This window comes from Meriones unguiculatus, chromosome 7, assembly GCF_030254825.1.
Source record: "Meriones unguiculatus strain TT.TT164.6M chromosome 7, Bangor_MerUng_6.1, whole genome shotgun sequence".
Classification (NCBI taxonomy): Eukaryota; Metazoa; Chordata; class Mammalia; order Rodentia; family Muridae; genus Meriones; species Meriones unguiculatus.
Window position 1 is genome coordinate 18,740,306 of NC_083355.1, and position 15,779 is coordinate 18,756,084.

The following is a 15,779-nucleotide window of genomic DNA, read 5'->3' on the forward strand; positions in this document are numbered from 1 at the left end:
CAAAAGAGTTAGAGTTGAGGCTTAGAGTATAGCTCAGTGTAAAAACACTTGCTTAGCAAGTGGGAAACCCTAGGTTCAGCCTTAGTTGTAAGGGGCTGGAGATCAAAGGGTCTTTCTGTTGTCCAAGACAGAGCCCCACTATAGCCTTAGCTGGCTTGGAACTCATACGATAGACCAGGCTGGCCTCCACCTGCCTCTGCCTCCCAAGTGCTGGGATCAAGGACATTCGTGCCACACTCAGCCAGGAAAGGGAACGTTTCTCATGAGTTTGAAACAGCTGGATTGATGCTCACCTTAGTCTCATGATGTGAGTGTGATTCTGCCTGTACCGGGCATTTACGTTTCGGACCTGTCAGAGAAAGGGACTGTGCTTCTGAGACATCAAATTACTTGCCCAAGATACACAGCTAATAAGTGGTGTCATGATCTGCCCCATGCCTGGCTGCCTCCGGAGGACCGGCTAAGCGGAAGCCCTTCCTCGATACTGAAGTACAGGACTGCTGGTCCATCCCTGTCTAGGAAAAGCAGCAGCTGTGCTGAGCCCGTGGGGCCAGGTCAGGACGCACTGTGGAGGGTCTCCCTCCCTTCCAGACCTTTGTTCCTTCCGGGCATCACTCTGTGTGCGTGCATGCGTGCCTGCGTTCCCCAGAGGGGCCTTTTCGGCCCTGGAAATGTGTCCAGCAGCTGATGTCCCTCTTCTCTCTCTCTAACACTCGCTGCTGTAAGAACAGGCTCAAGGTCACAGCAAATCCCCAGGGCCTCCCCGTATCCCCAGTGTCCATGAGAACTCTCCTCTTGGTCGTTCACACACACCCCGGCGCTGCCTCACCAGATCCCCAGGCCCTGCCTGAGTTCTCGAGAGATACATGGTAGACGCTCCTCTGGTGTAGGCTACAGGAAGGGACGTAGAAACGCCTGGGTGTAACAAGACAGGGATCACGATCTGATCCAAATCATTGGGGAAAAAAAACCAAAACAAACAAACAAACAAAAAAAACAGGGAAAAAGGGCTGGAGACATGGCTCGGGCTTAGGAGGCCTTGCTCTTGCAGAAGCCCTGGGTTGGGATCCTAGCACCCACGTGGTGGCTCACAACTGCCTGTAACTCCAGTTCCAGGGGACCCTATGCCTTCTTCTGGCCTCCGCAGACACCAGGCCCTTATGTGGTTCACAAGCACGCAAGCCCCTCACATACACCTAGACCTAAAATTAAGTCACTGGGCTGGAAAATGCTCTTGAGTGTGGCAACCAGCATCTGTGTCTGAAACATTCACGAACATGAAAACCGCCTGAAACCCAACTCCGGGCGGCCTGATGCCACTGGCACATGCCCACTCATATGTGAGCATGTGTGGGCACATACAACTAAAAAAAATTTTTTTTTGAGATGGTCTCAGTATGGCACCCTGACTGGCTAGGAATTTGATATGTAGACCAGGCTGGCCTTGAACTCAGAGTGCTCCAGTGTTTCTGCTGGTATTAAAGGCGTCCACACCACACCTTAAAAATCATTACTATTATGTGAACATGTGCTGTGTGTGCGTGGCCATATGTACGCCATGACACATGCTGTGGTGGTCAGAGAGCTGATTCTTTCCTTCCAACTTTTGCATGAGTTCTGGGGATCAAACTCTGTCAGACTTGGTGGCACTTTTACTCATTGAGTCACATCTTGAAAGGTTTGTTTTTGGTGTGTTTGACCGGTTGGTTTGTTAGTTGGTTTTTTGTTTTTTTGAGACAGGATTTCTCTGTGTAGCCCTGGCTGTCCTGGAATTCACTTTATGGACCAAGTTGGCCTTGAACTCACAGAGATCAGCCTGCCTCTGCTTCCTAAATCCCAGGACTAAGGGCATGCACCACCATTCCCCAGCTTGAGTTTTTGTTTTTTGAACTGAGGTCTCACTATGTAGCCTTGGCTGGCCTGGACTTTGTCAGGGAGATCAGGTTGGCCTTGAACCCAGAGATCTTTTTCTTGTCTTCTACACGCTAGGATTTCAGATGTACTACAAAGCCAGCTACCGAAAGGAGATCTTTAGTTCAGAGTTCAGCTCCACAAGTCCCCAAGAAACGTGATGTCAACCTCTGGCCTCTGCACACACATGCACAAAGCTGCACGTGTGTACCCACACACATTGGAACACGCACAAGCACACTCAGAAGTGCTGCTCCCTCTCGGTATTGAATTACTGCAGCAGTAGACTCCAAAGAATTAAGATTTCTCACAAGTCCCTTGGCTGACGAAGGTATAAGGCCCAGCTCCCAGCCGAGGGAAGAACTCTCCTGCCTGCTAAGAAGAGGTTTTATCTGGTTCCGACAATGTATCTGCCTAGCTTGCAGGACAAACTGGAGCTGAAACAGCGGCAGGTGAATGAAATGCAGGGCCACCACACCTTCACCAGGACTGCTTAAAAGTGATGCAGACTGGGATGGAGAGGTGGCTCAGAGGTTAGGAGCACTGGCTGTTCTTCCAAGGGTCCTGGGAATTGATTCCCAGCAACCATCTGGTGGCTCCCGACCATCTATAATGAGATCTGGTGCCCTGTTCTGGTGTGCGTGTGTACATGCAGGCAGAACATTGTATACATTATAAATAAATAAGATTTTTTTTTAAATGATGCAGACTTCTTACCCTCATTTCATGCACAAAGACAGCTGTAAGCGTCACTGGGACCCCTCTATGTCCCCTTTCCTCAGTGTGACTGCAATGAGTAAGTTTTCTTCCTCATTTTCAACTCTTTGTTGATTCTTTTTGTTTGTTTGTTTTTTGCTGGAGGCCGCTGGCCAAGTGGTACCTGAGTGGGGAGTGAGAATTGAAAGAAATAAAGCAAGACACAAGGGATCATCTTGAGAAGACTGTCAGTAAAAACTGCAGCAGCCCTGAGTTTATTCCATAGCTCCTTTTTATAGGCAAAGCAAAACAAGGCACATCAATACAAGGAAGGGGTTCGTGGAGCAGTCAAACTTGTTCCTGGACCATCTCTGTGTATAGCAGAAACGGTCCAAGGTCACACAAGTTAAAGGAGCTTGCCAAAACATACTGTTAATCTCTGTCTCAAGGTAAAGGCCAGGGTGAAAAATATGTTTTTCACCAAATACTCACTAGCAAAGCAGCTTTCCAAACAAGCAGTTCTCCACGGTTCTCTTTTGTTTTTCAAGACAGGGTTTCTCTGTGTAGCCTTGCCTGTCCTGGACTCACTTTATAGCCTTGGCTGGCTTCAAACTCCCAGAGATCTGCCTGCCCCTGCCTCCCCGAGTGCTGGGATTACCGCACTCCGGATGCATTAAGCCGCTGCATCCGGCTTTTATTGATTCTTTGTGAATTTCACATCATGCACCCAGTCCCACTCATCTCCCTGTTTCTTCGCATCTGCCCTTGCAACCTCCCCCACAAAGGAAAACAAAAATAAATGGAACAAACAAACAAAAGCATCTCGCTGTGGGAGCTGTAGTGTGTCTGTGTGTGTCCCACAGTATCCCCTTTGGTCCACACAAGCAAACCGTCCCTCAAAACGGGTTTTCCTGCTCAGTACTAACATAGAAGACTGCACTGAAGGGGAAGTCGTGAGATAGAAGAAATAAAGTTGCTTTTTTCATTTCCAAAACTTGTGAGAAGGACTTGGGAATGACTCTGCTAAACAGTCTTTGTCTGGCATTCAAAGCTCTGGGTTTGGTCTCCAGCACCAAAAAGGGTGAAGGAGGGGGTGGGGTGGGAGCAGGGACATACAGTAAAACTTGCAGTAATGAGTTTCCATAGCATCCCGTTTTAGTAGACAGATAAGATAAAATTATGACAGCATCATTTTTGTTCATATGCCAAGTGTTTAATAACTGTTTCCATGTAAACACTTCTCTGTTAGTAATTTGCTTACTGGGCCTTCTTTCTCTTCCAAATCAGGTCACATTAATACAATCTGGCTTAGAGGGGCCTAAATGAAATAATTTAGTGTTCAGGCCGGTGTTGGAGGCGGAGTCAATGCGCCCACACACTACACTGATCGCTCTAAATGTTTCCTTATGCCACCTGATCTCTGAGTCTCCATCCAGAGGTCAGCACTCCTAACCCCAGTGCCTGCTCCCCTCCCTCCAGAATGAACAAGTCGCAGGAAATGGGTCCCAGACTAAAAAGTCCCAGGCAACAGATCCCAAGTTCAGCGTAGGCCCCCTCCTCCTGTCCCACCCACAGCGTTGGGCTGCCTCTCCCTAACCGGAAGCTTCGTGGATGTTGTCCCGGTCTGTGTTGAAGTGGAACAGGTTGGGGGAAGGGGATGAGGTCTCTCTGCACATAATCTAAGGCACAGCTGTGCTATATATAGCCCAAGAGAGCTGAGTGGCCACACCCGGCAGGGGAGCAACATGAAGCTTCTCTTGAGAGCTGTGAGTGAGGGGAAGATGAGAAGGAATGACACAAAGAAGAGAGGATGGAACGGGAAAGAGCAGAGTAGAAGGACTGAGAGAGAGGCTGTCTTAGGAGAAAAAGAAACCATTTAGGTCATAGAGAAGCACCTGGGATTTGAGAGGCAAAGGGCAGAGAAAAGGACTGGGGGTGGTGGCACACCAACACTTGGGAGGCAGAGGCAGGTGGATCTCCATGAGTTCAGAGCCAGCCTGGTCTACAGGGCAAGTTCTAGGTCAGTCCAGAGCAACAGAGTGAGACCCTGGCTTGAGAGAAAGAAAATAAGAAAGAAAGGAAAGAAGGAAGAAAGGAGAAGGAAGGTTGGAAGGAAGGAAGGAAGAAGAAAGAAGGAAGGAAGGATGGTAGGAAGAAAGGAGAAGGAAGGATGGAAGGAAGAAAGTTGGAAGGAAGGAAGGAGAAAGAAGGAAGGTAGAAGGAAGAAAGGAAGGATGGAAGGAAGAAAGGAAGGAGAAGGAAGGATGAAAGGAAGGAAGGAAGCAAGCAAGGAAGGAAGGAAGAAAAAAGGAAAAGAAGGAAGGAAAGAAGAGAAAAGAGCAGTGGGAAGAGGTAGTTCATCAGAAGTTTCCAGATGAAGTGTGTAGGTGCAGGTGACCCGTGGGCCTGGGAAGCTGTAATGCCCCATCTCCTGTTGAAACAGGACGACATTCTAGGGACCTTGCGGCATCTGTCCAAGGACATCCCCGAGAGCCATGGGCATGGAGCCAGGAAAGAACTTTTGATATGTTCCAGAGGACACTGTTCACATATTTCAAACAGCTTTTAAGGGGGTGTGAGTAGAGTCGGGCGTGGTGGTTGTATGCCTGCAGTCCCAACTCGGGAACTGAGCCGGAGGATCAGTCAAACCCACAAGTTCAAACCAGTGTAGGCAGTGAGTTCAGAACCAGTGAGGTGCAGGGTGTGGATAATGGTGGCTCGGAGACGGAACGTGGCTGTGGTGATGCTACTGTACAGAATCCTGCCTGTGCAGGAACAGTTCTGGCCTGTGGGATGTCCTGGCAGAGACTCCTGACTCAGACAGGAAATGGATGCACCAGAAATTGAGATCGCTTGCCAAGGTCCTTGTGTTGGGTGCCTTTTTGTTTGTTTTTGTTTTTGTTTTTGTTTTTTTGGAGACAGGGTTTCTCTGTGTATCCCTAACTGTCCTGGACTTTGTCTGTAGACCAGGCCAGCCTTGAGTGCTGGGATTAAAGGCATGTGCCACCACTGCCCATCAGGTTGAGTGCTGTTGAATTCCCACATCACCCAGCTCCCTCTACAATCCTTTATACAGGGCTGGAGAAATAGCTCAGCAGTTAAGGGCACTGGCTGCTCTTCCAGAGGTTCTGAGTTCAATTCCCAGCCACCACATGTTGGCTCACAACCATCTATACTGGGATCTGATGGCCTCTTCTGGCCTGCAGGTGTACATGCAGGCAGAACATTCATCTACATAAAGTAAATTAAATAAATAAATCTTCTTTAAAAAATTAAAGTATAGAAAAATCCTTTGTATGCAGGATGATACTTAAAATCCTCAAAAGCCTAGACACTTTAAATGGCTTACACATTTTATTTAGTCCTCCCTACGACTCTGGCAGGTAGGGGTCGCGACTGTTTTAGAAAGCAGGAAAGCTGCAGAGATGGCTCTGCGGGTAAGAGGACTGGCTGCCCTTCCTGAAGACCTGGCTTCAATTACTAGCACCCACTTGATGGCTCACAAACATCGAAACAGCAGTTCCAGGGGATCCCACGCCCTCTCCTGGCCTCCTCAGGCAATCTGTGCCTGTGGTTTGCACTCACACATATTTTCTAGACTGGGTTTCTTTCTCGGTGTAGCCTTGGCTGTCCTGGACTCGATTTGTAGACCAGGCTGGCCTTGAATTCACAGAGATTCGCCTGCCTCTGCCTCCTTGAGTGATGGTAATACAGGCATGTGCCACCATGCCTGACCTAAATGAATCTCTTTTTTTAAGTTAAAAAAAAAAAAAAAGAACAAAAACAAACTCAGGAAACAAGAGGAAGGGAGATGGCTCCTCAGCCAGAATGTCTTGCTATGCAAGCCTGATGAACTGCACAACTATGGCATCTCAGCACTCCTATGGAGCCAAGAGACTAGACATGGGGCCACCCTGGAAAACTCAGAAGCCAGGTATGTTGGAATACACAGCAGTGGAAAAGAGAGACCCTGCCTCAAACAAGACAGAACATGAGGACAGAGGCTGGGCATGTAGCTCAGGAGTGGAGGGTGTGCCTAATGCCCAGCGCCTGGGTTCCTGGGTTCATCAGTCCCCAGAAGGAGGAGGAAAAGCGAGGCTAGTGAGGAGGCGCTTACCTGTAATCCCAGTGCTTAGGAGGTGGGAGAATCAGAAATTCAAGGTCATCCTTGGCTACAAGGTGAGCTCAAGGTCAGAGTGGGGTACGTGAAAACTTGGCTTTTCACGGAATTTTTTTTTTTAAATTATTATTAGATGCTAGAGAGATGTCTTAGCAGTTAAGAGCAAAAATTTAAAACTATCTTATTACGCGTCTGGGTGTTTTTGGTTTTTTTTAATTATATTAGATGCTAGAGAGATGTCTTAGCAGTTAAGAGCAAAAATTTAAAACTATCTTATTATGCGTCTGCCTACATTGTGTCTGTGTACCGAGTGCCTCCATGATACCAAGGAGGCCATAAGAGAACATCAAGCCCCCTGAGACTGGAGTTATACACGGGTTCTGAGCTGCCAAGTGGGCACTGGGAACCAATCCGGAGTAACTAGAGAGCAGCCAGCTCTCTCTCTTTTTTTTTTTTTAAGATGTGTTTTTATTTGTTTCTTTATGTGCATACACATTTGTCTGCATGTATGTCTGTGTAACATATGTATGCCTGGTGCCCATGGAAGCTGAATTTATAGACAATTGCAAGCTGTCGTGTGGGTGCTGGGAATTGAACCCAGGTCCTCCACAAGAACAGTAAGTGCTCTTAACTGCTGAGCCATCTCTCCAGCCCCCAGCCAGCTCTCTTAAGTGCTGAGCCATCCACCCATCCCTGAGGACCTATGTTAAAAAGCCAAAGGTGGGGAACTGGAAACAGGAGTGCAAACAACCAGTTGGATGACTGGACCCAGGCCTTGCAGGCATTCAGGAACTAGGCACATTTCCCAAAGCTGGCGCAAGCCTGGGTGGGCCAGAGCCCTGGGTTCTGGGTCTGTCTGGCCTGTGACACCAGGTCAGGTGACTTTAAGTCTGACCACCTTAGCTTCTTAAAATATGGCATCTAGCCCTCATTCTCCCAAGGAAAACTGATCTTCATCTAAAACCCAACATCAATACACAAAAAAAGTACAAACAGGGCCCTGGGACACAGCTGGTGGGAGTCATCTTACCTTTCCTGTTCTACTATAGGACTTGTGTTACCTACTCAAAAAGGTTCCCACAACAGAGATCGGACTCAGCTAACATCCTTGTAGGCGAAGGCAGGAAGACATGGTACAATAAAGCCTGTAGATTAACCGAAACTGCCTGGATTAGCAGAGAGGGAGGGAGAGAGAGCTGCTAATACCCATCTCCCAGGGAAAGGAGGAACCCTGAGCCGTCCACCTTCCCACCCAGGCTGGGCCAGGCCAGCCGGACCCAGCTGTTTGCTGCCAACAGTGAGTACTCTTCAGATGCTACCTCTCCAGGCCTCTGTGCCAGTCCCCCACCCCCACCCCCACCCCGAGGAATCTGCTCTGGATTTACCAGCCAAGAGGGGACCCTGGAAAATATGTAATGGAAATAGTGACACAATGCAGCCTTCAAGCTGACCCTCCTGTTCCCAAACCACAGAGCCCCAGGGTGACTCTCGAGTTCTCAAAATGGGGTTTTGATCTTTTCCTGCCTGAGCCCCATGTGAATAAAAAGCAGTGTGGTTCTCACAGCACAGGGTCCCAGCCACTCCCTTGCCAGAGCCTGGAAACCAGACCTGTTTCCCTGTTTGAAACTTGGTGTTTTGCTGCTGTTGTTGCTTTTTTTTTTTTTTTTTTTTTTGTCTTTTTGTTTTTTTTTCTCCCTGTCTTCACCATCTTCAGTAGGCTGTCCTTTTTGTTCTAAGAATGGAAAGCTTTTGTTCAGGCATCTGGCACATGCTTCCCAAGTACCTGCTATGCACTGACCTGGGTTCTACAAGCTCGGACTCCGTGTTCCTGTCTCCTCAGCGTTTACTTTCATTCATTCATTCTTTCTTCCTTTTTTGAGACAGGTCCCTTTGTATAGCCCCGGCTGTCCTGGAACTCACTATGTAGACCAGGCCAGATCCAACTGAGAGATCCACCTGCCTCTCTGCCTTTCAAGTGCTGATATAAAAAGTGTGCACCACAATGTTTTGCTGGCTCTTTCTTTTTTAATTTAAACCCTTCTTGTTGTTGTTGTTGCTTGTTTGTTTTGTTCTGCTTTTTTCTTGAGGCAGGGTTTCTCTGTGTAGCCCTGGCTGTCCTAGAACTCACTCTATAGACTAGGCTGGCCTTGAACTCACAGCGCTCCACCTGGCTCTGCCTCCCAAGTGCTGGGATTAAAAGCATGTGCCACCATGCCCTGCTTTAGCTTCTTTCTTTTTAAAAAGTAGTTTAATATTTTTAAAGCCACTGACTTTCCAGGATTTATTTTTTTTAAGATTTCTTTATTTTTATGTGCATTGGTGCTCTGCCTGCATGTCAGTGTGGCGGTGGCAGATCCTCTGGAATTGGAGTTACAGACAGTTGTGAGCTGCCTTGTGGGGGCTGGGAATTGAATTCGAGTCCTCTGGAAAAGCAGCCAGCACTCTGCTCTTAACTGCTGAGCCATCTCTTCAGTCCCTCCAGGATTTATTTTTAAAAATTAATTTATGTGCATGAGTGTTCTGCCTGCATGCAGGTATGTGCACCTCATGCATGCCTGATGCCAGAAGAGGGCATTGGATCCCTCTAGCACTGTAGTTATAGACAATTGTGGGTTCTGGGAACAGAGCCCAGATCCTCCCTGGGGCAGTGAGTGTTATTAGCTGCTGAGCTGTCTCTTCAGACTTTGGGGAATGCCTGGGCACAAGAGCTTCCACCTGATTTTCCCATCTGTAATGGGGCTGAACGTGTTACCAGCCAGCAAGATGGTTGAGGAGTGGGGAAAGAAAAAATCCTAACTAGAAGACAGGAACCTTAGGTCATACACCTTGTTTATAAAACTATGTTCAGTAAAATCATCTATCTTCCTTGGGTCCCATTTTTTTCTGTCTTTAAAAGATTACTCTGAGCTGGGCATGGTACTCTGAAATTCCAGTAGATAGGAGGCTGAGGCAGAAGGAATACAATTTCAAGGCTAGCCTGAGCTACACAGTTGATGCCCTTTCTCAAATCTCATGGGCCAGCCCAGGGATGTAGACCAGTTAGTAGAAAGTGTGCCCAGAATGCACGAAGCCTCGGGTTTGGTGCCCAGCTGTAAACCTGTCACCTGGGAACTGTGAAGTTGGAGGCAGGAGGATCAGAATTCCAGGTTATCCTTGGCTACATAGTGAGCGCAAGGCTAATCTTCACTACATGAGCCCCTGTTTAAACAAAATATAACAGGGGCCAGCAAGATGGCTCATCTGGTAAAGGCGCTTGCAGTGAGGCCTGATTGCCTGAGCTTGATCCCTGGAAACCACTTGGCGGAAGAAGAGAATCAACTCCCGAAAGTTGTCCCCTGCCTTTCACATTGTGATACACGCTAAATTAATAGATAAATAAATGTCATGATTTAAAAAGAACAAAGAACAACACTATAACCAAGCGCTGTAGACCTGGAGTGCTTGCCTGCCATGCGCCAGGCTCTAGGTTCAGTCCTTAGCAACACACCACACACAGACACACACAGGCACAGACACAGACATATACACAGGCACACACAGGCACACACAGACACACATACAGACACACACACAAAGACATACACACATAGGCACACACACAGACATATACATAGACACACACAGGAATACACACAGACACACACACAGGCACACACACAAAGACATACACACACAAGCACACACACAGCACACATACAGACACACACACAGGCACACACACAGCACACACACAAAGACATACACACACAAGCACACACACAGACACACATACAGACACACACACAGGCACACACACAGCACACATACAGACACACACACAGGCACACACACAAAGACATGCACACACACAGACACACATACAGACACACACACAGGCACACACACAAAAACTACACACACAAGCACACAGACACACACAGGCACACACACAGACATATACACAGACACATACAGGCATATACACAAACATACACACAGGCATACACACAGACACACACAGGCATACAGACATTTACACAGACACACACACAAAGACATACACACACAAGCACACAGACACACACAGGCATACACACAGACACACAGGCATACACACAGACACACACACGCACACACAGGCACACACATGCACACACACCACACACAGACATATACACAGACACACAGGCACACACACAAAGACATACACACACAAGCACACACAGACACACAGGCACACACACACACACTTTATCTTGTGTTACTTTGTTTTCTCTTACTATTATAAACCCCATGACCAAAAGCATCTTGGGGAGGAAAGGGTTTATTCTACCTTACAGTTTATAATCCACAATGAAGGGAATTCAGGGCAGGAACTCAAGGCAAGAGCTTGAATTAAAAACAAACAAACAAACAAACAAAAAACACACAGGAGGAGCTGGAGAGAAGGGTCAGCAGTGAAGAGCACTGGCTGCTCTTACAGAGGACCCAGTTCAGTTCCCGGCACCCACACGGTGGTTCACAACCATCCTAAACTCCAGTTCAAGATCTGTTCCCCGTTCTGACCTCAGCAGGCATCATGCACACACGTGTAGGCAAAACACATAAAATAAAATGAGTGTCTGAAAAATTAAAAATAAAGTAATTAATTAAAAAAAAAAAAGAACCACAGAGGAATGCTGCTTAGTAGCATGCCCTCTATGGCGTGTGCAGCTTGCTTTTTTATACACCGGAGGACCACATGCTGGGACAGTACCCCTCCCCCACAGTGGGCTGCTCCCTCCCATATCAATCATTAATCAAGAAAAATGCCCCAAAGACTTTCCTACAGACAAATCTTATTATCTTCCTTTGTTTTTTTCTTTTCTTTTCTTTCTCTTTTTAAAGATTTATTTGTTTGTTTGTTTATTATGTATACAGTGTTCTGCCTGTGCACCAGAAGAGGGCCCCGGACCTCATTATAGATGGTTGTGAGCCACCATGTGGTTGCTGGGAATTGAACTCAGGACCTCTGGAAGAGCAGTCAGTGCACTTAACCTCTGAGCCATCTCTCCAGCTCTTTCCTCCACTTTTTGTGACAGGATCTCACTGTGTAGCCCTGGCTGTCCTGGAACTCGCTCTGTAGACCAGGCTGGCCTCAAACTCAGAGATCCACCTGCCTCTGCTTCCCGAATGCTTGGGATTAAAGGTGAGCGTCACTGCTGAAGGGCTCCCTACAGACTAATCTTACGGAGGCATTTTCTCCGTTACATTTCCCTCTTCCCAGATGACCCTAGTATGTTAAGTGAACTAAAAAGAAATTAACCAGCATACATCTAAAGGGAGACAATGATAATGAGGTAATCGTTTAGAAGGAACTGTTCCCAGTCCCCGTAAGAAATGGACAGAGATAAAGAATGGCTTTCCTGGCAGGTTTATTCACCAGTTTAAAGGAGGATGAACATAGTATTTGATTCTACATGTGTATAATTATATATCTTCCGTTATAGAGTACGTATGATTGAATGCAGTCAACCCTTTAGAACCCATACAGACACACACACAGGCCCACACACAGCACACAAAACCCGTATAAGATATAAGATGTATCAGTTTAGCGGGGGCTCTGTGGGGTGCAGTTCCCACGATTGTCCAGGGCATCATAACTGGGGATATAGTTGACACTGCATCCGTCCAGGATGGGCTGCTGACACAGCGCCAGACATTTACATCCATCAGTGGCCGCACCGAGCGGCACACACCTTTAATCCCAGAACTCAGGGGGCGGAGGGAAGCAGATCTGAGCTTCCAGTCAAGCCTGGTCTACTTATGGAGTTAGAGGCCAGCCTGGTCTATATACGGAGTTACAGGACAAACAGCGTTACATAAAGAGATCTTGTCTCTCTCTCTAATATATGTATATATATAATATACATACATATTATATAGACATATGTCTCTCTCTCTATATATATATGTCTATATATGTCTAGACCTACATATATATATCTGCATTAAACCTGCTGAAGCCAAGCTGGCCATGATGGCTTATGCCTAGAATCCTGGCTCTCAGGGTAGTAGAGGACAAAGAATCATGAAAAGCTCAAAGCTAGCCTGGGCTACAGTGTAAACCTCTGTCCCCAAACAACAAAAACCTCAGTAAAAAACCACTTCTAATTTTCCTCTCTCTGCACCTGCATGTACGACGTCTACACGATAGATCTGAGGTGCCCTTAGCACCGTGTCGGACCGGGGTGCAATACACCAAGGCTGGGGTGCAACCGACCGTGGCTGGGTGCTGCTGCGGAAGGGAGTCAGGGACTCTATCCTCGGGAGGAAGCCGGGAGACTGAAGCGTAGAGGCACGCATGCACCCTTGCACGCATGCGCACCCCCACCTCCCTGTCCAGCCTCAGCCCCAGCCCGTACCACCCTGTAGGCACCTGCCCTGGGTCTGCTGTCAGCCCTCATCCCCATCCCTACCCTTGGTCAGGCAGGCAGGCTTCTCAGGCTCTGAGAACTCCGCTCTTGGGCTCCCATCTGGCCATATTGCTCTCTTCCTGGGAGATCCCGGAGCCCGGATCTCCCATCAGCAGCGTGACTTGAAGGAGTCAGCGTCTCTTCTTCTATCATGTGGCTCAAACCCAGACCGTCAAGCCCCTTTACCCACTTTGTCACGTGCAACTCAAACGCGGGGCCTTTCACATTAAGCAGACGCCCTGCGATTGATGTGCTTTTCTCAATTTTATTTTTAATTTACGCGCTTCTACGGACACTCTGACGCGGTATTTCGGGGAACGTCTGCAGGCGTTTCTGTAGCATTCCCACGGACTCTAAAGTGTAGGTGTGGTTTGCCTGCCTATTTGTCTGTGTAGCACAAGCATGCCTGGTACCAGTGGAGGCCAGAAGAGGGCACCGGAAGTGGAAGTCACAAAGTTGTGAGCTGCCCTGTGGGTGCTGAGACTCGAACCCATGTCCTCAAAGCTCACTTTGTAGACCAGGCCGGCTTCAAACTCACAGAGATCCACCTGCCTCTGCCTCATGGATACTGGGATTCAAGGCTTGTGCCACCACATCGGGTTGGCAGTGTTATCCCAGTGCCCGGGAGATAGAAAGAAGATCCCTGGCCTGAATCAACAAGCTCCAGGTTAAGTGAGAGATTCTGTCTCAAAAAATAAAGTGGAGAGCAGCTAAGACACGTGAGGTTGACCTCTGGCTCCTACATGTCTGTGCAGGCGCTATACACACGCAAAAGTCCACAGCTCAGGGTCTAGGGTATCGCTCAGTGGTTAGAGAGTCGCCTAGCATGCAGCAGGCCTGGAGTTTGATTCTCAGCACCAAGAAAAGAAGAGAAAGAAAACCCATCTACAGCTCAGCATAACCGACTAAACACACCTGTGTGTTCAGCTTCCGGATCAAGCACAGAAGCAGCATCTCAAAGTCCCATCATGCTCCTTTCCAGGCACCGTCCTGCACACTGGGTAATTTTGGTTCTTAGCCACACAGTATCCTCCTTTTGCCTGTTTTCTTTTTTTTTTTTTTTAAGATTTATTTATTATTTATACAATATACTGCCTGCACACCAGATCTTACTATAGATGGTTATAAGCCACCATGTAGTTGCTGGGAATTGAACTCAGGACCTTTGGAAGAGCAGACAGTGCTCTTAACCTCTGAGCCATCTCTCCAGCCCCCTTTTGCCTGTTTTCAAACTGTATATAAATGGGAACTTTAGTGAGATTCTACAATTCGGCTTTTGTCCTCATTCATGTACATTGTACCTGCCTACGTCTACAGCAGCTTTTATCTGTTTTGTGGTTAGTGGGCTTTTTGAGTAGTTTCCTGTTTGTTTTTGTTTTGGCTGTTGTGAAAAGTGCTTCTAAGGAACGCTCTGTTTTGGCAGGCACCTGTAGGTGTTTCTGTAGCAGTCCCATGGGATCGCTGACGTTCTAATGTATTCACATGTCCACAGTTTACCAGATATGTGCTCTGCCAAGTGATTTGCGTCAGTTTACATGTGTGCACAGGCTGTGGCTTTAACATTTTTGTCAACATGTTCAAAGATGTGAGGAGAGGAGCTGTGCTTACACCTAAGGCCATATGCGTCCTAGGTAAGAGCTCCAGCCCCGACTATTTATGTATATTTAAAAGTTCTTCACATTTGCCACTTGAAATATATCTCTAGAGAAGTCATGTGATGGGGAAAGCCAGCTGAGGAGAACTTTGATGATCAGAGGCCAAACCCTTTAAGGAATGGAAAAGACTCAATCAGCTGACTTGGGACAGTGTTGGGTCTCAGTAAACCAAACGCGGGTCAGAAGTAGCTATCGCATAAACAGGTGCTCACAGATGGGCATGGCAGCCTAGGACTCATGAGGCAGAGGCTGGAGGATCTCTGTGAGTTCAAGACCAGCCTGGTCTACTTAGCAAGCTCCAGGAACAATTAAGACTACATAGAGAGGAACAACACAAATGAAAATTGAGGCTCAACCTGAGCACACTCTTAGGTTTTCCAAGAGAAGCCAGAAACCAGGATTTAAAATTTGGGGCAGTTTACATTTTTTTGAGAAAGCGTCATAGTGGCCAAACAAAACTTCTTGGGTGGTTGGGGGGGGGGGCAGTTGCCCAGCCCTTTCAGTGCCTAACCTGTGAACTAGGCTTGGCGCTTGGCTTCTGGTGAAATCTGACCTGCAAGCTGTCTCACTTGTTAGTACTTAGTTTCTTCCCTGGCCAGGAGCAAAACTAAAAGCGTGTCCGTTTTTAATTCCAGAGCGCAGGAAAGGTCCTTTCCCGCACTTTCGTCACCCAGTCTATTTAAAGTATTTAGGGGAATTTTCCGTTTCCTTTTTGTTTTTTCTTTAAGGATTTATTTTTATTGTATTTAACTACGTCTGTGTCTGTGTGTAGGTATGCGCACATCAGTACAGGAGCCCACAGAGGAGTCGGATTCCCCCAGGGGCTGTACAGGTGGTTGTGAACAGCCCGAAGTGGCTGGTGAGGATCCTTTGCAAGAGCAGCGAAGCCTCTTAACTAGCTGAGCCATAGCCTCTTAACTAGCTGAGCCATAGCCTCAGCTAGTTTTCCTTTTCTTAACC